Source organism: Pteronotus mesoamericanus, unplaced genomic scaffold, assembly GCF_021234165.1.
Source record: "Pteronotus mesoamericanus isolate MK-2021 breed Mesoamerican mustached bat unplaced genomic scaffold, CSHL_Meso_final contig_192, whole genome shotgun sequence".
Taxonomy (NCBI): Eukaryota; Metazoa; Chordata; class Mammalia; order Chiroptera; family Mormoopidae; genus Pteronotus; species Pteronotus mesoamericanus.
This window is the reverse complement of record NW_026555082.1, coordinates 1,016,366-1,042,452: the sequence shown is the minus strand read 5'-3', so window position 1 is coordinate 1,042,452 and position 26,087 is coordinate 1,016,366. Positions and strand designations below refer to the sequence as shown.

General features: G+C 53.6%; 2 non-coding genes across 2 annotated transcripts; both read right to left on the bottom strand.

Moving 5' to 3' along the window:
* Window positions 1-6,926: 6,926 nt before the first annotated feature.
* On the bottom strand, window positions 6,927-6,998 carry LOC129066251 (small nucleolar RNA SNORD113/SNORD114 family). Its single transcript, XR_008528681.1, has one exon. It is a non-coding gene; the product is annotated as a small nucleolar RNA SNORD113/SNORD114 family (small nucleolar RNA).
* A 17,296-nt stretch (window positions 6,999-24,294) lies between these two features.
* LOC129066259 (small nucleolar RNA SNORD112) lies at window positions 24,295-24,371 on the bottom strand. The gene has a single exon (XR_008528687.1). It is a non-coding gene; the product is annotated as a small nucleolar RNA SNORD112 (small nucleolar RNA).
* Window positions 24,372-26,087: the final 1,716 nt, after the last annotated feature.

Genomic DNA, 26,087 nt, shown 5'->3' with positions numbered 1-26,087 from the left:
GTCTCGGTTCCTGTTTGGCCCTCTCTCAAAACGACAATCATCTCGGCAACTGTACATTTATGAAAACTTTTTTGCCCTTTGCTAATTAAAATGACCCACTGAACGATCCAAGCAGCACACAGACCGTTGGGTGCACTGTCCATTTCGCCATCAGGGCAGGGTTCAGAGTGTTTCACTGCGCACCCCTCAAAGCCACACCAGCTCACGCTGGCCGTGGGGGCCCCTCCTTGTCTCCGCCCGCGCCCGTACTCCTTGCCCCCCTCCTGAGTTTACTTCCCAAGGAGGTCCCCTCCTCTCTTTCTGCAATAACCCACCGATTTCCAGGCAGAAATTTATCACGATTTTGGATTCAGACCCGAGCCCCACTCTGGGGGTCATCCTTGGCCCAAGCTTTGCGCTCTTTTTCTCCCGTTCTTCAGCCCTTTGTTTCTGGATTTGTTCACTGATCCCATAAAAATACAATCGATGCACATAAATCACAAAATCTCAACAACACAGTTCCTGGCTATCACTAAGGCCTTTTCAGCGGCTCACTTCGCACCAAGCCCCGGGCCAGCGCGCTCTGGGCAGTGGCCGAGGGCGCGGCGCAGGCGCTCCCTCCGAGGCCTTGGGAGGGCTGGGGGGCTGCCGGGAGTCAGCTGCGCGGGCGTGGGAGACGGGGGCTGACGCCTCGGGGGGCCTAGGAAATGCTCCGCCCTCTTTTGTGAAGGAGCCCCTAGTTGCGCGGACTGAATTCGTGGCCATCATCAGTGGTCCCTGGTCCACCCCCGTCATTGCACAGCATTCTTTAATTCATTCAAGATGTACAGCATCCTTTAATTGTATGCTTTTATGGAGCTACTTATACTTTGAAATGCTTCAGGAACAAGTTCCTCTACCCAAGTATATAAACTTTGAATGTTACTCTCCCTGGCACGCGTGCTTCTTGAGCACAAAGTTGTCGGAGTAAATCAGCTGTGCTGCGCTAATTCTAACGAAAAAGGGAGGTTTTAAAATAATGAAAAAAACAAATTTAAGTATTTTTAAAGGGTATTAATTGTACAGTTATAACTTAGACATAAAACTTCATTTCATTAGGCCAAGAGTATCACTACTTTTATTAACTAAATTATTTAATTTTGATCAATATACTGAACACCATCGACTCCGCCACCTAACCCACGAGTCAGAACTATGACGATTATAAATATGTCCAAAAGCTTTACACAGGCAAAGCCTCAATTGTCCTTTTTAAGGGATCTTTCTTGTGCTGACTGCATAAATTTAAATCCTTTTATGGCACACTCTTGACAATGGCCTAACTCCATGTAATGTATTCATTCTTTAACTCATCTACTCATTCATTCATTTAATTATGCATAGGATAATTTCACCAATTGTTTGCTACATAAAGAAAAGGCAAAATGGTAATATGGGCAGCAACCCAGAACTACAATACATAATATTATGTGCAACCGTCTACATACACATCATGCAAAATGGAAAAAGCCTGGGTTTTTAAAAAATATGGATGTCAGTTGTGTAAAACACGATAATCATTTAATCATTATCCTTATATCATAATAAGGCTTCTCATTGCTATGTGCTTTTCATCTTTTAAACAAAATATGAATCTATTCATTCACTTATAACAATGTATAATTATGTCATTATTATAATTATAACTCATTGGACAAAAACTTTGAATAATACTAGCGTGTGATCGATTAATCATGATTCTTGTCATAGGACAATATTCTCATCATTGTTCCAGGACTGTCCTATTTTTTGAATTAGATAATTATTTATTTATGCCAACATTTTGCCCTTTTCTTGATAAAACAAACAACCAGCGACCACCATCAATCCATAGTCACGTGGCGCAGTCTCGGGCACGTCTGTCTGCCGGCCTCAGCCACGTGTCGAGCGCGCTCTCACTGCGGCGCCCCCAGCGGCTGTCCTGGTCTCCGTTTGTTTTTTTGTTTCTTTCCTTAGTTGTTATTTCATTTATAACAAGAAAGGGAGGGAGGGAGGAAGGAAGGGAAGGGAAGGGAGGGAAGGACAGACGGAGGGACGGAGGGAGGAAGGAAGGGAGGGAAGAAGGAAGGCCATACCCAAGGAACAGAAAGCCCAGGAAGAGGTCCCTGAATCCTCCCTTCTTGTCCCACAAGCAGGTTTACACAGAGGAACCAATGAGACTCATCTTGTAATGAGCTCAGCGCTACAGGGTTGCATCAAAATCCTTGATGCAAACCCCTCAAGACACGCGTCATTGATCCAGACTTGGCACTATATTCATTGAGATTTTCCTTTCTGGATCATTTTTGTATGTGTACATTAAAATACGGTCAACACCCATGTGTCACAAGTGCCAAGAACAGCATGAATGACTAAGATGGGGCCACTCACGCCTGTCCCGCACCACCAGCCCCTGACGGCTTCCTGCGGGCCCAGGCTGGCCCTCATGCCATGCCGCGCTGCCGCCAGGCGTGCGCCGGCCTCTCCAGTGAACCCGCGTCGCAAAGCGGGCAGCAGGAGCCGGTGCGAGCTGCCGCCTTGCCTCGCAACAGACGATGGACTTTCCCCCGCCATTCCATGTTCTCCACCCTCAACAAGCAAATGGCCCCCGTGTTTACCGAGGGAGGGATATCTAAATAGACTTCGGGCCAAACTAAAATGCCTATCGTGTGGCCCTCAAAAGGATTAATCATGAACCTTGGTTCATAATGTATTCCCATCCTTGGTCAATGCTTGGTGTTTTTTTTATTTTATGTATTTTATAAAAACATCATTGACCAAGGATGGGAATACATTATGAAGAAGGTTTGTGACACATGAGTAAATAAATAAATGCATGTATACACACACACACACACACACAGCGAGCTAATTAAACTAATTCCTTTAAAATCTATGACCAAACTCCCCAATCCAAGAACACGAACGTGGGCAGTTATTTGCTTTGATTGGTTTCTGTTCTCTCGTTGCCCGCAGAGGTAACCAGTGTGTGGTTGCGCTCAGCGCAGGGCACACTGGCCGTGGTGGGTGGTTTTAAATAGCCGTGACTTTCAACACCCAAATCAAGAATAAGGGTTGTGACTCTCACCGGTCCATGCGGCCGGATGCTCCCTCCTCTCAATTAAGAGCCTAATAATCATTCTCGTGAGCTAGTGCAGTGTTGGAGAGATTTAAAACCTAGTATCATGGCACATTCTCACCAAGAAAACTAGCTGTATCCTGTTTTATGACTTTATAAATTCGTTCACTTATTTCTTTAATTATTAATGAAATCATTTCATCGCCTATTTTTTAAAAATATGTATTTTTGATCACCATTATATTATATATAATTGGATACAGAGTGCAGCAAAAGTAGGTTTACAGTTGTGAGTATGCAAAATTTTATTCTTGTATTACTTATTAATTATGTTATTTCCTATATGAACAACTTTAAACATACTTTTGCCCCACCCTGTTTTTTCTAAAAATATGATATATAAAATATCAATACAATATGCCATAAAATAATATAAACTATAAATATAATAAAATTAAATACAAAATAATAAAAACTCTGCAACTGAAACCCAGAACTGAAATACTATTACTACACATATGCATCTCTATGTACTTAATCCCAGTAAAAAAAAATGAGGTCCCATGTCCTCATGTGGACATCGGGGGATGAGCAGGATTCGTCAGCCTAATTCCACGTGCCATGCTCCATATTGTCTACTGTTTGCCCTCTTTTAAGTAACTGTTGGAGATATAATCATATTACTCAATAACCTGTAAGAATATGTAATAACTGAGACTCTACAGACCCTGTACTTTTAACACCAGAAATACTAACGTCTGTCCCCAGGCGTAAGACCCACAGAAAGAACTATGTCCCGTTTCATTTGCTTTGTTTTTAAAATAACTCCAGTGAACTCAGAGCAATCCTAACTGGTACCAGACAATACATTCTCAGCACTGGCCCAAGCCGGCTTTTTTCCAGCAAGAGAGGTACGCAGCTATTTCTTTACATAAACATTTTTTTCTGACTAATAACACCAGCCACGAGCAACCTCCCACCAACCCAGAGCGGCGATGGGGATGCTTGTGTGCATCTGCCAGGTGCCCGTGGATCGGCAGCTGCCACGTGCCCCAGAAGTGAGAACGGCTTACCTGTCAGGTGGGAACTCGCTGTGAACAAATACGTTACTAACGATTCTTATTTCATGATATTCTCTCATAAATGACCCATATGTGATCCTTTTTGTCTTCCTTCACTACCCATTTATTTACTCATGTATTCATTAATTCACTTAAATCGATACAATCCACACCCAGCAACTACTGAGACCCAAGGGCAGCCCCCCGTGGGCTTGAACTTCCCTGAACTCTGTGCCCCAGAGGTCTCCTTCTAACCAACCTCCGAGTGAAGGGGTTCGTGGACGTTCTTGGGTCATGCATCATTGATCCAAGCTCAACACTTTCCTTCATCTATCTATTTATGCTTTGTTTATTGATTGTTTATACATTATTCATTATTTCACCCATGGATTTACTGATAAATTTATTTCAGCGAGTCACAAAAACACAAGAATAATATCTTTGAATACTGCAGAGAGCTATTTACAGGTTTATTTCTCAGAGCTAATAAATGAGACCTCTTTTTAATTGGACCTCAGTGTTGCATATAGGGATTAATCAATAACTCTGCCTCATACCCAGCCCCTGGGCTTTATCACCCTCTGCTCGCTTGCTCATCTTTCATTTAATTTCTTCAAATTTCATAAATAGTCCAGTCTACCATCTCACCCAACCCACAGTTAGAACACTGACGATTTTCTCTCTTCCCAGGTACTCCCTTCTCAATGACTGCATAACCTAGGTCCTTGCCAAAAGAGAAACATTTTTAAATGTGGTGCAAGGATAAAGGGGAATATTAAGCAACTCTGAAAATGAACGCAAAGCCCTGTAACTCTGTGTCTAACGTATCTCGTTCGCCTAAAATGGACTAACCTTAACCAGTGGTTGATTACACATCCCCAGAAGTGGCCCACACGTGAGTCTTCGATGTTCCGTTTGTAGTAGCCCCTCATTCCTTCGAGACAATTCCACAGACCATGGGAATAACCCCCTCCCAACCACGAACATGGACTTCATTACTTACATGAGTCCCTTTCCTCTTTTCTAAACAAGTGACAACTGAGGTCTTTGTCACGGGGTAGTAACTGAGTAGATCAGGTGGGTATATTCAATCTGTGGAGTAAAAGGGCAGAGTTTAGAAAACTGTAGTGTAGATTTTTGAAGAGAACTTAGCCCTGCGGTGCCCGGCTTATCAAAAACCTCTGTTTTTAACCCACACCATTATCCCAAGAACGGCCCTCTTTTCCTTTTATGCGATTACTAACACATGTAATACGAGGACAGCTGCCGCACCTGCCCCCGGCAGCATGAAGAACTGAAGAACTGCGCAGACCGCGCGCTCCGTCTGGAAGCCCTGCCTGCGCACGTAGGCGGGGCTAGGTTGTCTCTGACAGGGGTCTCCCTTGGTGACAACTACGTGTATGTACATCCTGTTTCTTGACCGTATTCTCCCCAATGATCCATGCCTGACCCTACTTTATGAAGTTATTCATTTATTTGTTTCTTTTTGATTTATTTACTCATAGGATGACTTGATACTATTTTCATTTTTTCAGAACAGATGCTGAGTGATCTAAAATACTGTCACAGGCAAGTGTCTCGTGCGCTGCACCTGAGCGGGCGGAGCCCCAGCAGCCTCCTATCTCCCTGGATGTCGTAAAGGCAAAGCAACATTCAGGAACTTTATTAAGGACAGAGTATGTTTGTCCTCTTTTGAGACCATCTCCTTCCTCATTCACCTATAATAGTATCATCAATAGTCATGAACCTACATGCCCCAGGCAAGTGTCCTAACTTACACTAACAACTAAACTCAATACTCACAATAAAGGAACTCTGTGTGTTTTTCAAAAAGGGATATAGATTGAGGGGAACTGATTTAATCATAATGCATTCTGAACGTCAGCCAGTCCCTTGGTCATCTCAAATTAGGGAGCTTTGTAACTCATTGTCTATTTATTTTGTTTCCCTTTTCCTTTTTTAACTTACCTTTATTGTTTACACTATTACAGATATCTCCATTTCCCTTCCCTTGGCCCAGCGCCGCCCAAGCCCCGCCCCGCCCCAGCCGTCACCACATTGTTGTCTGTGTCTGGATTATGCAGGTGCTGGCGAGGCTGTGGAGCAAAGGGAGCCCTGGTGCCCTGTTGGTGGGAATGCAGGCTGGTGCAGCCCCTGTGGAGAGCAGTATGCAGTTTCCTCAGAAAAAAACTTAACAGAGCTGCTTTTTGTCCCAGCGATTCCACTTAAGGGAATATATCAAAGAACACTGAAACACCAATTCGAAAGAATATGTGCACCCTTATGTTCATAGCAGTGTTATTTATAATAGCCAAGGTCTGGAAGCAGCCCAGTGTCCATCGGTGTGAGGGGATAAAAGAGCTGTGGTACGTTTATACAATGGAATACTACACAGCCATGAAAAAGGATTAGCCAAAGAACACGTTTCACTTTTCTTAATAAAATTAGCAGCCACCAACCCAGAAACAACCGTGACTCTTACACACATCTGTCCATGGTTCTCATCAACATGGTAAAAGCCCTGGACTCTTCACTTCCTAGAACTCAACTCCTCAGAAACCTATTATTTGATGATAATTTACAGTACCTCATCACATACTCTCATAAATGGTAAATACCTAGCTCTCTCTGACTTTATTCATTGATAGGTTTCTTTATTTCCCCAAGTACTGACTCACTAACAAAAGGGCCCACATCTAAGATCTACCAAAGCCCAGAGCAAGATGCCTGTATCCCTAACTTCGGCTACAAGCTCATGTCTCATCAGGCAAGAAATTACATTTTTAATAATGAACCTCAGAGTTACAGGGTTTAATCAAAATCCTTGGTACAGACATTCCAGGGTGTTCATCATTGGTCTAGGTTTGGGGCTGTTTATTCTATAGCCGTTTAGACATTTGCTATTAATTCATACATCGATTGAGTAAAAATCACTTCGTACCCCCAAATATTACTAACTTCTCTTGTTGGCCTCATTTCTCCCAGAAGCGGCTCACAGCCCCTTCCCGCGGGGGCCCCGCGGCCGCCCGCCTGGTCAGTCACTATTCTTTACGCAAACCGGCTCTGCTCACGGCCATGCTGGGCCCGCATTCTGCAGTCCTTCTGCAATTTACTAAAACTCTAAGTATGTAACCAAAAACTCCAAGAATGTCTCATTTTACCTCATTAACAATTTCCCATCTTTCTTTGTGTTCTCTCTCAACATGTTAGGAACCTACGTCTTATCATGGACAGGATGTATAAATCAGCTGTGGTGAAGAACAGAATGAAATAGGACACAGCTGCAAAATGAATGAAAACCCCACTTTCACCTTTTTTAGACAGGCTCGCATGTTCAAAGTTGGCCTGATCTAACTTGGACAACTTTGACACGTTTCACCAGTACTCATTCTTGACCCGCTTTAAGTATGTGTCTATTTGCTTATTTGTTATTTAATTTGATTAGACATGGACTAATTTATGCCTATTTTGCTGTGCATAGTTGGCATTTTTTGCCTGAATTTTTGAGGAAAAAATAAGGACACACATTATACGTGCGTAGTACTTGAAATACTCTGTATCTGTTCTTGTGTTTTGTAATTATTTGTTACGAAAAGCTTCTACCATAATATGTTCACAAATAAATGCTAAAATTCTTTCATAATACAAAAAAAAGTATATGAATATAAATAAATAATTGAATTAAAAAATTAAAGTGAAAAAATTTTTCCCCCTCAAAGTTTGAGGCAAAAACATGAGTGCGCATTATACACGGCAAAACATGGTAATCCTATAGTTTTTAGAAGATAGTTAACAAGAGTAAATCCACCAGCAGCCGAAACTGAAGCAACATCGCACGATTTTACCTTCAATAGGTAGGCATGTAGATTTTCCACTGACAGTAGCAGCGAACTCTATTTATCCCCGTTATCCCTTCAGACCCCATGTTCCTCACTAGTCGGGGATCTGCCTGCTATGAGCGGAGTCTCTGGCAGTAACATACCTGCATCCCCATACGAGCTACAGCCTGGGAGGCAAAGAAGTCGGTCAAAAAGTCTGAGCAAACTAACATCTGTCCATTACTGACAGGGGTGCCCAACGAGATCTTCGTTGCTTAGGAGCTCAGTGAATAAATAATTCTTGTCATCTGCCACGAACTCAATCTTGGTCCCCCTCAATGTTCTTATTTATGTTCACAAATTAACATGTGCGCTGTTCTCCATGGACTCCATGCTCCAAAACCATATTAACAATAATTCTTGCTTTACAACACACGCTCACCGTTGGCCCATCGCAGCGGCCGTCCCACTGGACCAGCATGCGCTCCGTGCCCTTTGCTCGTAGCCTAGAGCTCTCACTCATTAACGAAGCCAAATTGGACTCATCATCATTTTTGATCATGGGTCCTTGCTGACTGTTTTTTGTTTTACTTGATCATTTCTAAAGTTCTCATGAGCAGCCATCAATCCAACCTCATTCCACAAGGAGAACATTACCTTGCATTGCCCTGTGTGCTCCTGGCTCAGAGATCTTTATCCATGGACAGAAGTCCAAATAAACTCTGTACAAACAAGCAAGGAAAGAAACAGGTTAGGTTAGTTTTTGGAAGTCAAGGGCACGAAACTAAACTACCTACAGTCCTTTAATCCCTGGGTCATTCTCGTCTCCAGTCTGTGTTTTGACCTTTTTTGTATTTTAAATATTCCTGTAATTGTTTATTTTTAGTATTAAAATCAACATGCACTACATCACCATGCAGAAACAAGAATACTGACTATTCCTTAACAAACACAGTATTTAAATAGACCTTAGATGTACAGAATTAGAAGAACCCTAGTTCTGGGATAATGAGACAGTATCATCATTGAACTGTGCCTGTCCTCTTGTTTAATTCATTAATTTATTCATTCATTTACTTACGAACACTCTGAACTTCCCAGCTGAAGATTTAAGAACACTGACTATTGCTTACATTTTAAAAAATATTTTATTCACCCAAATAAGTCAACATTCTCATAAATACTTGCATGAGTAATTAAACTACTGTGTGTCCATTTCATGCAATAGAAGGCAACTGCTTAAAATGAACACACTGGGTCATCTTTAATGGCTCTACTTGTATAGAAATGAATTAATCACTTTAAGTTTATGAAACATTGTTCTCATGGGTCTACGCTTTGCCCTTTTTCATTTTATTTTTACCTTAAAAAAATCATAAAAGAATACCTTATCCAGACAGAGAACTACCAATGCCTGTCAACTATAACTAAAAAAAGGAAACTACCAATACCTTATGTCCGTGTGCCGCTCTCTCACTGATCTGACAGCATAAACTTCATCAGTAGGGAAATGTGTTTATTAACCATAGTGTATAAAATAAATAAAACAACATATATTTTTGTTTTAATGTCCCTCAAATTTCAAGAATTGTGTAATCATAAATCTTGGGTCATGACACATTGTCTTCATTGGCCCATGCTTGACCCTCTTTGATTTATGTGTGCATCTACTTATTTTTAATAAATCAATAAACATACAGGAACCCACCACTCAATCCAAAAATAAGAAAAAGTAACAATTATATTTATATTAGTGGCTATATATTACACATATATAATAGTTATCCATTCACGCTATATAAAATTCATGTAAATTATGTAGGTACATAATTTCTTTCTACTTGCTCATTCCCTACATAGAGAACAGCCCAGTTCTACTGTTTTTCAGCCTGGTGACAGTGATGTCACACGAGCTGCGTCCCCTTTGGTTCCTGACGGTCTCGTCAGCCCAGAGACAAGCCTCGGCGTGTGGCCGTCTTGGGCTTCGTTTGGGCCCCCTCGCGCGAATGCCGCGTGCACACCCACCATCCAGCCGCCCAACGGTCCCTCGCGGTGGCAGCCCATGGCTCATCTCTACTGAGGTCACAGCCAAGACCTTTGTCACCAGCCACACCCTGGGGCCTCCATCCTGTGGAAGGCAAGGCAGATGCTTCAGGATAAAACAACGTGGGTGCTTCTGAAGGCTGCCAGGTGAGTGGCACAGGGTGAACACACGGTCTTTGGTCGTGACTCGGTCCCCCCACTGGCCCAGCGCAGCTCTGACAGTACAGAGTTTTCATCCAATAAGTTTATTATTATTACAACAAACATGCGCTAACTCACCACCCTAATCAAAACCAAGAACAGCAACGAGTACTAATACTTGTCTTCTAGATGACAATCTGATGGCAGAGTTGGAGTAAAAATCATCTTGGATTCCATATGGAACATCATTGCAGCTTCTTACTGGTCCTTTTTATTGGTTTTACTTCCTTTTTAAACACAATGAACACAGATGAGCTCAGCACTTTTGCGGACCAGAAACATTGGCTGGTACTGATGCACCTTTTCCTCGGGGAAGGGCTTTGTTTCACTCTGTTGTTTCAAGGGGTCCACAACTGCACCTACACGGCTTCGTCTCAATTCATTAAGCGTTAGCTGCGGTGGTCCGGTCTTAGCCCTCTTTCATTTCGTCATTTTATTACTCATCTAGCTCATTTTTAACTATACAGTAAATACACATGAAGCCACCATTCAGCCCAAGACCAATGACCGTCTGTATACCTGTTGACGGGATTCTACCCACAGTGCCAACAGCCTGGAACTCGTTGGGTGTAGGGGGTGAGGGTGAACCAGGTTACTCATAACTTCGTTTAAAAGCCCATTCTCTCCGCTGGCCCATGCTTGGCCCCCTCCCGTGTTATTTACGTGTGCACGCGTGTCTAGCTACTCAGTGAACTCCCACAAAGCCGCTCACACTGGCCCACAGCGCCCTGCCCCACAGCCAAGATTTCTCTGGCGGAGGGGCCGCGGGAACACAAAGCCCAGGAAAAGGAAGAAAACAGCCTCGACCTTTCTTGTTCGTGAATGTCAGGTTAGCAGACCCAGATTAATCACGATCTTTTGTCCAGAACACACCCTCCCAATTGCTCTATTCAAGGCCTTTATTACATGGTCTCTTTATTTTTAATAATGAAATTAACAACCACAAACCACTCGGATCTTTTTGTATGTCCTTTGGTTGTGGAGAAGCAAGCGCAACCCCTGGCCCGAGGCCTACTTCCTCCATCCCTCCTGGAACGCTTCTCCCTGACTTTACGGCTCATTCACGCCAGCACAGTACCCAGGCACGACCCCGCCTCTGGGTCCGCCCCAGCCCCCGCGGGCCTCTACCTCAAATAATCACTCCCAAGCCTCTCCTGCGCGCCCGCCCCTTTCCCTCGTGTATACAGAAAACTTGATCCCATATATGCACTCTTAAAAAATATTAGTGTTTCCCATGGTGGGGGGCTTGCTGGGCCTCTGTCAAGGGGCACAATTAAGCACACATGAGTGACATCAGAAGACGTCCACCAGGGGGTGGTAAGAGGACCAGAACCCAGCCCCTTGGGCTCCACCCCTAGGCTCCCAGGCCCGAGGCCGCACGCATCCCCTGTCCCAGCACCTTTGTGCTCACCACGCCCCTGCCTCCAACCCCAGCCTCCAACCCCGACCTGCCGGGTGACATGAGGACAGGGAACTGCCCCCTGTGTCCCCATCTGCATAAGAGTCACAGCCCCAGTCCCTACGGAAAATTCACCATGACTTCACGCCACGGACAGCCAGGCAAACCCCGCACCCCAGCCTCTGTCCTCTGCGCAGCAGCGCCCAAGCCGCAGGGCTCGACAGGCAGACCAGGTTCCGCCCCAGCAAGCGCCCCCGAGCTGTGACCTGCAGAGGCGCGACCTGGTCTCTGCCTGGAGGCCCAGCTTGTGTGCTCTGTAGGCTGCAGGCCGCAGCACCCTCAAGGCTCCAACGTGAGGGCTAACAGCCCTGCGGACCGCCGCCCGACAGCCCCCACGTGGCACACGCCCCGCCCGCACCGCCCGCCCCGCGGGTCGCAGAGCCCCCGGTCCGGTCACAGAAAGGATGAATGTGATGCTTGGGAAGGAGCCGCCCTGGGCAGGAAATGGTGGGGGTCGGTCCGGGTTTGGACCTGGCATGAAAGCTTAAACAAGCGCCCTGGGAGGAGGGGTCCGAGAAAAGGGTCCGTGTCAGGAAAGGGGCCACCCTCGGGGCCGTCTACGCCACAAGGTTCTTGGCGTTCAAGTACTTTCCCAGAAACCAAAGAGGCTCTGCCCTGTGCCTTCCGGACAGCGCCCGGCAAGCTCCCTCCCAAGCCCCAGGGCTGGCAGCTGGGTGTCCGGCCCTGCCACCTCAGAGCACTGGGACATGAGAAACAAAATACAGACATAATCTGTAACGTGGCCTGTGTATGTGTACACAGTGTTATAAGGCCACATCCACTGGGAGACTTTCGTAAGGGAGTCATGGAACGAGCCCTCAGCAGGGACTCGGGCCATGACTCCTGGCTTGGCCCACCAGGCAGCGGGGGGCCCTCCCCTGTCTGAGCCTCAGGTGGCAACAATCCACCGGCCTTCCCTCCCTCCCAGGTGGTATGAAAATGAAAAGCGTAAAGTTTAAGTGCCAGCCCCCCAGGCAGCGGCAGACCATTACCGCTGTCCCGCCGGACGCGGCACACGGCGCCCGCAGCATGCCTTGGCATACATTACCCTGCTTGGTCCTCCCAACAGCAGCGCTGTGCATTAGACGTAATAATCGTAATTAGCTGATATTTATTGAATGCACACCCTCCGCCCGGCACCATGCTGCCTCGCGCAAACGCCACAGCCCCCGGCGGTGGGCACAGCTCAGCAGCATCGCTCGCTCCCCCTCCGAGACAATTTTGAGCGTCCATCCTGTCCCAAGCCCTGGTCCAGGGGCCCAGGACACAGCCACAAACACAACAGGCGAAGTCCCCAGGAACAAGGACAACGCGCAGGACAGGAGAGGGCAGACAACGATGGCCGCCTCCTGGTCAACACGGCTTCAGCGGCGCGAGTCCGCGAGCCTGCTGAATTTTCTCACTAAATCCCGCTAACCGTATTTCCTCTTCCTTAAAATTTCTCAGTAACAGTTCCTTTTCTCCAGCTTACTTTGTCCTAGTGACACAGAATCAAACACACACAACATACCAAACACGTGTTCATCGGCTGTTTATCTTTTCTGTAAGCCTCCTGGTCAACAGCACGCTACCAGCGGTTAGGGTTGCGGGGGGGCCGTCAGAAGTTACACACAGGTGTTTTTACTCTGTGGGGGTCAGCACCCCTAACCCCCGTGCTGTCCATGGGTCAACTAAATGGAGAAAGCCGCACCCAGCGGATATCACTAGCCCCACTTCTCACGTGAGAAGACTGAGTCTCAGAGAAGCAGAGTGACTTACAAGTGGTCACACTGCTCGGAAGGGGCTGGCCCACAGGCAGACAGGGGAGGTCTGGCTCCGGGGCCTGTCCTCCCCATGGAGCCCCCATGCCTGGTGCTTGCAGCTCTCCCACCCCGAGACCCAGGCAGCCTGCGGGGCGCAAGTGTGACCGCAGGGCAGGGGACGAGGAGGGCCTGCGGGACCGGGCATGCGGGCAGCCCCAGGACACCCCAGTGGTCCCGGAGCAAGAACTACAAGACAGTCCCCCCAGGACATGGGCAGATTCCAGGATCAGCTCTGCTGGGGTCAGACACACCCCACGCAACCCCACAGCCCCTGCCTCGGGGCTGGGCGGGCGTCCGAACGTGCTCGCTGCGCTGACTACCCCCACAGGCAGCGGCTCGCCACCTCGCTGACGCTGCCAGAGTCCTGCCCAGGAACCGGAGGCCACCCGGAACTGATCCAACGGGCCACCTTCCAACGAGCAAGCAAAGACACGTCTCTCCGGTGTCCACAGGTCAGAAAGGAGTTCGGTGAGAGCGGCTCACGGACGCAGGGGCCACGGGGCTGGGCCCCGACGATGGACACGCGCCCCCCGCCCCCCACCGCCCCGGCGGCCACTCTCAGGGCGCTCCTCCAGGGCGGCGGCCCCTGTCCTGGCGCTCGCTCTTCTGTTTGGGGGGTCCTGTCCATTTGGTGAGTGTGACTCGTTTCCAGAACGAGAACAGAAACCCTCTAGTCTTCAATTTGCTTGGTGTCTCTATGTCACTACCTCCCTCCCCAAAGGCAGGCACGTGCCCCTGAGCACCGGTCCCGCGTGCTGTGACAGGTGGGTGGTCACTACGGCCGGTCAGAGATGCTAAAGGCCACCTCCAAGAGAACAGTTAGGACAATGATAATTTCGATCATAAGGAGATATCTGCAGGCTCCCCCTATAGAAAACACTGTTCTAAGCCCTTTAAAAGTTGGTGTCATGTCACCTTCAAGTACCGGCTAATAAGGTTGTGTCGACACCCCGCAGCACAGCCGAGGAAACTGAGGCACAGAGGTTAACCACCTGGCCTGAGCTCACGGAACCAGCAAGGAGCAGAGCTGGGACTGAGCCGGTCTGGGATGCAGGTGGCAGGGCTCCGCGCACCAGCAGACTGTGCAGAGGCACGCCCTGCTCGGGAGGCAGGTCTGGGGGGGCGGGGGCGGGGGGCTCGCCGGCCTGCCCGCCAGCCCCGCGCAGGACTCCCTCTCTCCTTGCCCGAACTCATCCCTACACCCGGCTCCCCGCGCCTTCGGTCCTAATGTGGGCCACCAGCCGTCTAGTTACACTTTGACTAGTTCTACAGGACGCCGTCTATGAGCTTGACCCTTGTTATGTGTGACCGCCACAAACAGGATGAGCTACAGGAGATGTTACCTGAGAAACACATTTAAAGGCAAGGGGACAAGAAGCCCAGCTCCCTGACGGACCGGGGGTGGGGGCGAGTCCAATGTGGGGGAGCCCCAAGGAGTGCAGGATTTTTTCAGGCACAATCATGAAGAAAAGGAAATGGGGGAGGGTATGGGTTTGAAAGAAAAGCAAACTAGGGTTCCAGCCCCAACTGGGCACGTGCTCCCTGTACAACTAGGGGCGACTCTCGCCGTCCCTAAGCCTTGGGTTCCTTTTATCTGCATGCTGGACGGTAATTGCTACCGCAGAGGTTGGTTGTGCTGATTTAGAAGAGACACAATTACGCACAGTGGCTAGAAAGGCCCAGGCGCGCGGGGTCAGGGCCCACTACTCCATCCAGGAGCGCCAGAGGGAGGGGCCGCCGGCTGCCTCTCTGCGCGCGTGAAAGCAGCGGGGACTGCGCGCTGACGCTGAGCGGCTCCAGAACCACAGCGGGGACCGGGTCCCTGAGGACCGGCAGCCCACCTGTTGTCCCAGAGCCACCTGAGCCAGCCAGTGCGCTCAGAGGCAGCACAGGCAGCAGGAGCTGCACGAGTGAGCGCCGCTCCGGACGACCCCTGTTCTAGGAACAAGGAAGCCTTCGATCTTGGTGAGATGCTGACTCTACCTCTCCCCTGTCCACCCATCCATCTGTCCGTCCGTCCGTCCATCCATCCGCCCGCCACGCCTCCTATCCCTCCTCCCCTCTCTGCTGCACTCAGGAGTCAGACAAACCTGGGCTGGCATCCTGGGTCCCACTCCCGAGCCGATCTTGGACCGGTCACTGACCTCTCAGGGTCCTCTCGTCTGCGAAAGAAAGGGAAGTGAGAAGGAGCAGGGCGAGGATTTAAAGAGAATGCGGACATACCGGTGCCTGGCCGGAGCAACTGACCATTAAGTGACCTTTCCCTCTGTTTCGGCATCAGGCTGCAGTGACCGGGGCACCGTGCAGGACTCTGAGAAATACTTTTGAAAAACTACCTGCCCTGTGGGAGCCCTGAGCAGCCCCACGGCACCTGGGGCTGGACGGCGGCCCCCTGCACTTTGGGGTCGAGGTTCCTCCTGGACCCCCAGCAAAGGGTATCCTCTAGCCGAACGGCAACAGGTGGGGTAGGGGGGTGGACAGGGGGTCGCAGCACTTGCTGGGAACCAGCCAACTGGGAAATCGCAGCCCCCCGGACAGCAGGCTGCCCTGGGGCGGGGGGGGGGAGCGGTGCATGGAGCGTCTTGGCCACTCAGGGGTGGCCCGCCGGTGGACGATGGCCAGCTCGGGTTGCCTGTCTGACCCAGCCCCCCTTGGAGAGGTTTCCAGGGACAGAGGGAGGGTTCTAGCGGCCCCCATGTGCCGAGTGTCTGCTGTGGGTTAGAGGCAGGGCTGGGGGCTCACATGCCTTTTTGCTGGGGCTCACAATGACCCTGGGGGGACCCGGAATGGGGGCCCTTTTCCAAGAGGAAACTGAAAGCTGCTGAGGCTGGGTTAGTCGCAGGCGGCGAGGGCGGGTGCTCAGACCCCCGACGCTCCCCTTCTGTGAGCCCGGTGCCCCTCAGGCGCGCAGGGAAGACCTTTGACGTGGACTTGGACGAGCCAACTGAATAAGGAATTTACGAGTCAATCAGGGCTATTTGAAAGCTGAATTCACGTCGGGTGACATGAAGGAAATGCTGTTAATTTTTTAACTGTGATAATAATGTTGTAGTTACGTTTTGAAAATGGAAAAGGGTTCTCTTTTTTAGAGACACAGCCTGAAAAACGCTCAGAGAAAATGACACGGAGTTGGCTTCAGCATTGTCCGGCGGGGGCGGGGGGGCGCGGCGGGGGGGCGTTCAGACGGAACAAGACAGGACAGTGACCACAGCTGGGGGGCAGTGATATGAAAGCTGGGCAGCGGGCGATGTTAAGACGTACTATTTCTACACTTTTGTGTTGTTTGGAATACCTCATAATTACAGGATTTGGAAGTCCACAAGTAAAAATAAGCGCAGGACCTGAGGCGGCAGAGAGGGACCCGGGGTCCCAGCTGGCCGGGGGGGGGGGGGGCGGGGGGTGGAACTGGGAACAAATGTCTCCAGGCTCGGAGGGGACGCGAGAGGGGCCGGGCCGTGGGAACAGACCATTCCAAGTTGGATGGACGGAGGAGACTGCGTGAGGGGCCGGGGGCTGCGGCGCAAGACTGGACGCCCACTGGCGGCCCTGGCCCTTCCTCCCTCCCCTGGCCTCCTGCCCCCGCAGGCTCTCCAGGCCCCTCCGCGGCCCCGCCGCCTGCCTGCCTCCCCCCGACCCGCTGTCCAAGCCTCCCCCGCTCCCTCCCAGGGCCTCTGCACCCCCAGGCCTCCCTACCTCGCTCAGCCCCCCGCCCGCGGGGCCTCCGGCCCCCTCCCTGGCCCCTGCACACTCGTCACTGGCTCTCCCAGCCCGGGAGCACCTCCCTTTCCCAGGGCAGAGCCTGGTGACCCTCCCCTGGACCAGCACAGCCAGGCTGGGAAGGACTCTGCTGTGTAGCTTGCAAATACTTTTTCTTTCTTGCTTTTTTTGCGGGGGGAGAACAGGAGTTGGTGTTTTCTCCCTAAAACTGTGTGTGCCCGGCCGCCCTGGCCACCCCGACTCCCGCGCGTCCCCCGCTCAGCCTCCCTCTGTCCTACCGGTCCTGCGGCTGCAAACGGACTCGCCCTGGACCCCAGGTCCAAAGCAGCCTCCCCACCCCACCCCCGCTCCCCGGGACCACGGCGCCCTCCTCCTCACCCCCTTCCCAGCTCTCCTGCAGCTGCTAGAAGCTCAGCACCCTGGTTTCCGGGGCTCCCCCCAATCATCCCTCACTTCCCACTCCGGAAAACTGGCCCGAGCGGCTCTGGGACCCCCCGGCAGCGGGCTGCACTTCAGCGCGGCTCTGCGAGGGAGGGGCGCAGCCCGCGGCCACCCCAGGCAGGGCGGCCACCCCTCCTGGGGCCCCCGGCCCAGGGCAGGCTGGCCCCCCGCTCGCTTCTGACGCAGTTGAAAGCGCCAGTACAAAAGTAAAAACGCCAGTCCCTACTGCCTGTCTCCCCCTCCTCACTTTCCGGGCTTAAAACGTGGCCCAGGCAGCCCCCTTGTGGCACTTGGGGGCGCCACAGACTCTTGGCTGGCATCGGGAGAGTTCAGACCGTCTGCTTCCACTGCACCGTGAGTTGGCACAAATCTTAAATGGCCCAAGGCTGCCTGATGCAGACCTCGGCTCGGCCTCCTCTCTGAGTCGGGGGCAGCAGATCCCTCCCCTCCCTCTCCTGCCCACACGTCCCCCTCCCCCTCCCCCGCTCTCCCCCCTTCCTCCCTCCTCCTCTCTCCTGCACTGGAACTCTCCTGAGCGACTCCGCTCTGACAAGCAGACAGGTGTCTGGAGGCTGTAACAGGGGTAAGGGGCGGGAGAGAAGCTTGTGAGAACCGGGGTGTTTCTTGCAATGACGTGGTTCTCATTGCTGCCTCACAGGCAGGGAAACTGAGGCGCAGAGGCTCGGAGTGGCCGTCTGATTCCAGCCAGGGGCTGGGACCTGCCCCCCCCAAGAGTGGGCTCCAGTGTGGGGCGCTTCCTCGCAGGGAGGGGCCACCCCGCAGACGGTGCGTCCCCTCCACAGCCAGGGCCCCCCAGGAGGCAGCTCTGGGGGCCCCCCGGCCCGTCCTCTTGGACTCCCTGTCCACGCAGACAAGCCCCAGCCCCCTCCGGCTGCATCCCCAAGCGCGTGGAGGTGGGCAGGGCCCTGTGCACTCAGGTTAATAATGCCATTTCCATAAGCCTCTGCCCATAGGTGCTGCCACCTAATTTTAAATCTGCCCTTCAAACGGATTGGGCCACAGAGGAGCTGGGATCTCAAGCACCGCTGGGAGGTGCTTAGAACTAATCAATCCATCCCCTGCCCACCCACAACCCCCCCACCCAGCCCTCAGCACAGCCTCGCTGAGCTGTCTCCGGCAGCAGGGTGTGGTGGGGAGCCTCAGACTGGGGTTCCGTCACGGCTCGGCCTCACACCAGCTGAGAGGCAGTGAGTATGGGGCTTCCCCTTCCTGTGCCTCAGTTTCTCCATCAATCAAATGGGGATTCTGAGGCTGCTGCTCCCCGTTCCTGCCGGGGAGAGTCCCCTGCAGACAGCCCAGCTCAGCGCTTGGCCCCCACACTAGGTTCCATAAATCTCAGCTGCCTTCATCCCCCCTTGACCACTTGATTTACAGTGACTCACTCCCTGTCTCTTTCCCCCACCAGACTGAGCTTCGAGGACAGGAAGCCGACCGGCGTCCAGCCTTCCAGCTCTCCAGCCTTCGCGTCCAGCTTCCCACTCGGGTCTGGGCCCGGCAAGGTAGGTGCCCTGCGGCGGCTTGGGGGAAAGTGCATGAGCCGGTGGCTGCAGCCCGCAGTCCGTGGGGAGGCTGCAGCCCGCAGGCTGCTCTCCCCAGGCGCCCCCTGTCTACCCTGGCCCTTCCAGGGAAGTTGTGACTTCATGCCTCACCCCCAGACCCCTCGGACTGCTATGTACACTGCAAGTTCTTGCTTTATTAAATACAGACGGGGGGTGACGTGTCATTTTTACCATGTACTGCATCTACTGTGAGCTCACAGGCCAAGGGCTGCCTCTGGCTGATCTGACGTGTGTGGTGAAGCCGGCAGAGGGGTCTGTGCCAGGCCAAGGACCCCCTTTGCGTTCGGAGCAGGGTCTGGAAAAAGCCAGACCGGTTTCTTTCTGGCGACACTTGTTCTGTGTGTACCTCCCTCCCTGGGTCCCCGTGGCTACTCCACAAGCAGCCGTGAAGTGTCTGCTGTGAGCTGGGCTACTCTTATGTCCTTTAGTCTCACTTCGAGCTGGTGGGGAGCCTCTCTCATCCTCCTCTGGGGGGAAAACCCGGGGCTCAGAAACGGGAAGGGAACTGCCGTGGCCGCCGCTAACGACTGGGCGTGGAGCCGCAGCTGCCTGGCTTGGGAGACCCCCAGCCCCCGTCCGCTGCCTCCTGGTGCCGGCAGCAGCGACAGCGCCGCCCGCCGCTGCCACGGGCTGCCCAGGACCGCGAGCGGCTCCTGCGGAAAAGGCAGGAGTTTTGCATACAGAGCATTCTCCCTGGCAACTGGCAAAGGGGCCGTAAAAAAACTGAGAGGGCTCCGAAGCCGCTTAACAGAGTTCCCGAGCTGCTGGACCGGGGCGGGAAGAGCCGCGCCCTCCCCTGGGCTCTCTGCAGAACAGCAGGGCAAAGGGCTCCGTCCCAGCTCCCGATCGTCAGGGGCAGAGCCGCGGGGGACAGGCGGGACAGGCGTAGACGGCCGCTATCCGGACGGGGACAGGGAGGGGACCCCAAAGCTGACCCTCGATGGGGAGCTAGCTCCACCGCACGGGAAGCAGAGGGCTGAGAGGGAGCCGGCTTCCCGCGAAGCGCGCAGGGCAGAGGGGCGAGGGGGCGAGGGGAATGCGCGAGCCACGGAGGCAGATGCAGAAAGCAGGGGAGGGCTCGGCAAAGCAGCTCGGTGTGCGGGCCGCGCGGGCTGCTCGGGGAGAGAGGGAGCTCCCTGTTACGGGAGGCATCCGAGCAGAGAGAGGCAGGCCGGTTCTTGGCCGGGAGGCTGCAGCGCGGCTCCCTGCCCGGGCTGGCAGCCTGCACGTCTAGGCCTTTGAGCAGCTCCTACGGAGCTGAGTCCCGAGCGTGCGTTCGAGCGAGTGAGCAGGCGAGCGGGGCTGGCTGCGGAGAGGCGGGCTGGGGTCAGAGCAAGGATGCGCAGCCTTCCCCGGGTACCTTGCCCTGAGCTGAATGGCAAAGGCACCGATAGCTGGCGGAGCGCCTCTGTCACAATGAGGCAGTGAGGGAGAGGAGCGGAGGATGGGGGTGAGTGCTCGGGGCCAGTGGGGGGAGGGGGCATCATGCGGCCAGCTCCCCATCTCCAGGGCCGGGCCACCTGGAGAGGCCAATGCCCACCCCGGCTCCCAGGCCCGGAAAGGCTGGCCTGGGTCTCCTCTGGGGTCAGGCTGGTGGTAGAGAGCGGGGGCAGCCTTCCTGGGGGGCAAGTAGTAGGAAGGGGGGTCTGCGGAGTGGAAGGGCCACTGGTCGTGGGAAAAGCAGGGCCCTCTCCCGGCGGCTGGGCCCCAGCCACCGGTTCAGCTGGCTGCTGGACTGCGACTTGGAAGCTCTGGGGACACCTGAAAGCCCCGGTCCGGGCAGGGGCGAGGGGCCTGCAGGGTGATGGGTGAGGCCGACCGGCTCTCCAGGCCCATTCGTGGGAACTCAGTTCCCGGGAACTCGGGGTGGACGGGCCTTTATCGGGGGCCACGCTAGGAGAGGCTCTGTTCCCCGTTTCTAAAGGAGTTCTCTTGTCTTTGTTCCCAACGCAGGCACTTGGCGTGTGTGTGTGTGCATGTGCACGCGTGTGTGTGGGTGTATAACAGGCTGGCTGAGGGGCCAGACCCGCTTCCTTGTCCCAGACGTGACCAGGCTGCCCTAACTCACCCTCAGGGGCCTGCACGCACCTCCGTGTGTCTCCCTAAGGTGGAAAGAGTCAGGGAGGTAGGACGTGCCAGGGACAGAGCCCCTTGCCATCGCTGCCTAATTGCCCTGCTCCTGACAACCTCGGGGGCCCAGCAGCTGCTCCGACCCGCCGTGGGGGGGCAGCATCGAGTCACAGGTGGAGAGCGCAGGCTGGCTCCCTGCAGGCGGGCAGGCGGACTGCCCCGCGTAGGTGCTGCTCGCGGGAGCATTTGTTTCTCAGAGTCTAGTTTTGTTGTTTTTCATCGTTGTTGTTTCAATCGATTAAAAAACTGAAATTTTTGAAAACGTTTGGTAAAGTATTTACATGTGCATCGCGGCCCCCGTGGCGTTTCCGGGGACGGAGGGGGGGGGAAGAAGTCATGCGCAAAATAAACTATGCAAAGGAAGGTTTCTGGCGGGGGTCGCTGGTGGCTTGGAAGAGGACTCAAGGTTGACTAGGTGTGGATTTGAAAAGTCACCTGCCCACACCCCTCTCCAGCCAGAGGCCACAGGAAGGCAAAACCTTTAGCCCCTGACCAGCAGGCTGGCTGGGGAGGGGCTTCGTGGGGAGGGCGCGCTGTCCCAGCCCAGGACCCCATCGGTCCCTCTGCTCCAGACACAAACGGAGCCTGGCTCCCTCGTCCCAGTGTGAGAAGTCAGCACCGAGTCAGGGCAGGAGGCCGGGGCCGCGGGGGCGGGGGCGGGGGCAGCAGCGGGGGCAGCGGCAGGGGCAGCTCCGCACGCAGCCGTGGAGAAAGCAGCCCCGGTGTGACCAAGCCCACACGGCAGAGTAAACAGACCCGAAGCTCTGGAGAGAGGGCCCTTTGTGCCCAGCGGCCGAGGAAGTTCACTGTGTAAAAGGCAGCGCGCAAGCCCCGCTCCCACTGCTCCGCTCCCAGGGGGCGGCTGCGCCCCGGCACAAAACCCCCATTTAGGCCAGGCCCGCCCCGGAGCCGGTTCTGTGAAACTGAGGAGAAGTCAGGTTTAGCCAGAAGTTCTTCCAGGAACTATGAGCCTCTGGAGACTGGAACCACTGTTCCTTCCGAGCCACGCCTGCCAAAGCCTATAAAACACGAGCCTAAAAAATCTGCCTGAAGAGTAGTCTGACATTTTATATATATTTTAAAAATTAAATGAAATAAACTATCGCCAAACTTTTCAGGAGAACCCAATTAGAGCCGGGGGGCAGCCCCCACCGCGTGGGCCCCCAGGTGTGGCGGAAAGGCCGGCGCGGCCCTCGGGGGGTCTGCGCCGGGGCGGCGGTGGGGGGGGTCCGCAGACTTTCATGCCCCACTCGCATTGTCTCTGGGCCTTTCTGTCTTCCTCCGAGGTGCCCTGGGAGGAGCTGCCGTCTCAGGAGGGAGGGTTGAGCACTTCAGGAGGGGACAGGACTGGCCAGGCTACCGACTGGGGCTGGGGACAGCGCGCCGGCCACTGCGCTGACAAGTCATAGGTGCCGTCTTTCTCTGGGTGCCCATGGGAGACGACGGTTACTGTTTTTAATATCGGGAAACTGAGGCACGGAACACCTGGGGGACTTAAAAGGACACACAGCTCTATGTCTGCTCTGCAGCTGAGTTTGTGTTCAAGATGGCAGGCCTCTTGGGGTGCCCCTTCCTCACCCCTGACCCTCGAGACCTTGAACATGCCTGTGACTTCTGTTCCCCCCAAGGGTAGCCCTCTACCTCAAAACCTGTGTTCGTTACTAGAACATGCCACTGTCACGAAGGTGCCAGCACCACACCACACTCAACCATGTCCTCTCCCCAGAGCTGCCAACAGCACCCCAGCTGGTGGCCCTGTTGTCACATGCTAGGACTTCCCTTGTCCTCAAGTTCTGGGACTAGCCCATTTCCCTCTGGTGAGGAGCAGACCACAAAAGACACCATTGCCACTTGCAGGCTGTGACAGGGCCCCCAAAACACGTCGCTGGCGCTCACTCCCCTGAGGCGGCATGACAGGGCCATGGGGCAGGGGGGTGTCCACCTGGGGTGTGTCTGCAGTGCGATCGTATTGTGAGGACTCACCGGGCCGCAGCTCCATCCTCAGCTCCGTCCTCCGACACGGCCCGGGGGCCCGGGGGCCCGGGGTAGAACAGGAGGGGGTTTCAGCGAGGGGGCATCAGATCCAGGCAAGATGGGGCCCGAGCGTCCTGGAAGGGACAACGGAGAGGGGCTGATTGACACATGGCCTGTATCATGAAATCTAGAAAAAGGCACATCATCATCTGGGGCTAGGAAGACATGTCCATGAGGCATCGCAACGGGGGGCTGAGCTCGGCGGACTTTGGCACGAGGCCGGGGGGCGCCTCCACAGTTGGGTGTGAGGGCCGAGGAGAGGACAGGGGGCAGAGGGCGCGGCAGCGCTCCCACGGGGACTGGTCAGGAAGGGGCATGAGGCACGGGCTTCCGGCCAGACCCCAAGGGCCTCAAGCTCTCAGGCCGTATCCCAGACGCCACAGGAAGTCAGATGAAGGATTTAAATCAAGATAATGACGAGGTCAAAGTGGCATTTAAGAAAAATCACTCAGTGAAAATAAACTTTGCGGACTGGCCCGCGCAGCCCCCGCCCCCAGCTCCAGGACCCGGGGTGAAGGGGCGGTGTTTGCAGATACAGCTCCGCGGTGCTCAGCGCAGGGGCACCAGCCAGGACAAAACATGGGATCCCCCCCTTAGACCTTTGTGAGCGGGCATCAGTGAAGCAGAATTATATTAGTTAAAACCCTGGCTCGTGACATGCCCTCCTCATTTATCTATGCCAGGAACACTTACATTCTACGTATTCACGTGTATCCCTTTTTTACTACAAGCACCCACAAGCCCATCGGCCACCCTGAAGACGAGGACTTTTTGACCAAAGCTTCCTCTGCACACACACACCACCCCCAACACACACGGGGGTGGGGGGTTCTCCACAGGAGAGGAGGGGCTGGTCCGCGTTGCCACGGACACACCCCGGAATATTAAACAGCTCTTAAAAAGAATGGCAGAGCCGAGCCCCACTGTCTCCTAATGGACGTCAGTATTTTGCGCAGAACTGGGTTAATCACGATCTTTTGTTCATAAACACTTTCTCATCCCTGGTCCAGGCGTGTCCCTGGTTTACTGTGCTAATTTATGCGTTCCTATATTCATCTGTAATAATGCCATAAACACTCGGGAGCCCACTCCACACATCCAGACCTCAGCAATTACTTACACCTGCCTCCGCCGTCCATTCCCCCCGCTCTGCCACCGGGGGTGGGGTGGGATGGGGAGAAGCGAGGGGCTTTCGTGAGAGCCAGGAAGCGGTTAAACCGCCTTCGCTGTGTGCGATGATGGGGCCAGTGTTGTTCTAAGGGATGAAGCTGATCCTTATCTAAGCAGAATCCTTAGGGAAGAAAAACAAGCTGCCCAACAAGGAAATGCACATTATGATATAGTTACTGCAAAAAATAAGCAAAATGATACACTTTAGAGGTCTATTTCTATACATGTGCCAACACCCAGAAAACCTTCGGCACCCGGGATGCGGAAGGCCACGGCAGGCGTCAGGGGGCGGGGGCGGGGGCGCTGCGCCGGAGGGGGCCCCGAAGCGGGCTTTGGCTTGTATCGGCAGTGTTCGATTTTTTGGTCATGAGTGTATTAATTACCAATGCATTTCTCGCACCATTAGAAATAAACATTTGCGAGTGGGGTTTTCCTTTGTTTTGTTTTTAATGGACACTGAGAGGAGGACATTTTGGCTGACGGAGCACAGGAACGGACCGACCCCCAAAACAAGCTCTGCAGACACGGGGGGCGGGGGCTATTTTATCCCAAAGACCATTCCTTTCTTAATTCCACACATTCTGAGGCTGGAGCCTGGGGGCCTCCGCAGGGCGGGGCAGTGGCGGGAGGCCAGCAGGTGCGGGGCTGCGGCTCCGACTTCGCCACCCACCGAGGGCCCCAGCCCCCCCGCCCTGGGGCCGCCCCCCGGGTGTCTGCAATGCACCCCTCAGGGAGTTCTTTTTTCCTTTTCGGTCTTTAATGAGAGGCCCCGAAAGCTAATGCCCTGGCCTGTGTCCTCCGGGATTAGCTGATGGGAACAAGAGTGTGACATGGGATCGGCCCGGGGGGAAAGTGGCACAGGCCTCTGGGGAGTGGCAGCCACACAGCTCACAGGCAGGCACCGCAGCCGGGCGGCTGCCTGGCAAAGGGCCGGCCTTGCTGCGTCCCCGACAGTTCGACCCCGTGCGGAACCCACAGCAGCCACGTTTCCTCCCGGTTCTAACCAAGGGGGCATGAGGCCAAGGCATTCCTGACCTCTCCACTCCGTGACAGTGGGGGCAGCCTCACAGGTCTCTGCCGGGCCCCTTCACGCACGCCCAGGGCAGCACGGCGCACCCCTCCTTCCCCTCAGGGCCCGCCTGAACCCCTCCACCTGTCTCAGGTGTTAGAATCCCTGAATGGAGCATGAGGCTGCATGTGCAACGCCAAGCCCACTGCCACCTGCAGACAAAGACATTGACTGAGGCTCAGGGACACAAGGGCACAACACCAAGCCAGCTCTGAGCCCAAAAGGGCACACAGAGCAACTACCCGGCTCATCGGTGAGGGGCTCTCCTCCCAGTGTGCTGATCTTCTGCAACTTTTCTCCCCTCTGCCTGCAGGGACTTGTTCCCAAACGGGACCTCGTGCGCAGGTCGACCCGCCCTCTGCCAGTGGGAGTGGCTCTCTGTTGCCATCCCGCACTCAAGGCTCTGCCTACGACACAGCAGAGTATTCAGGGCTGGGCCCCCTCAGTCACGAGCATGATCCTGGATTTTTAATTACGTTCCTATAT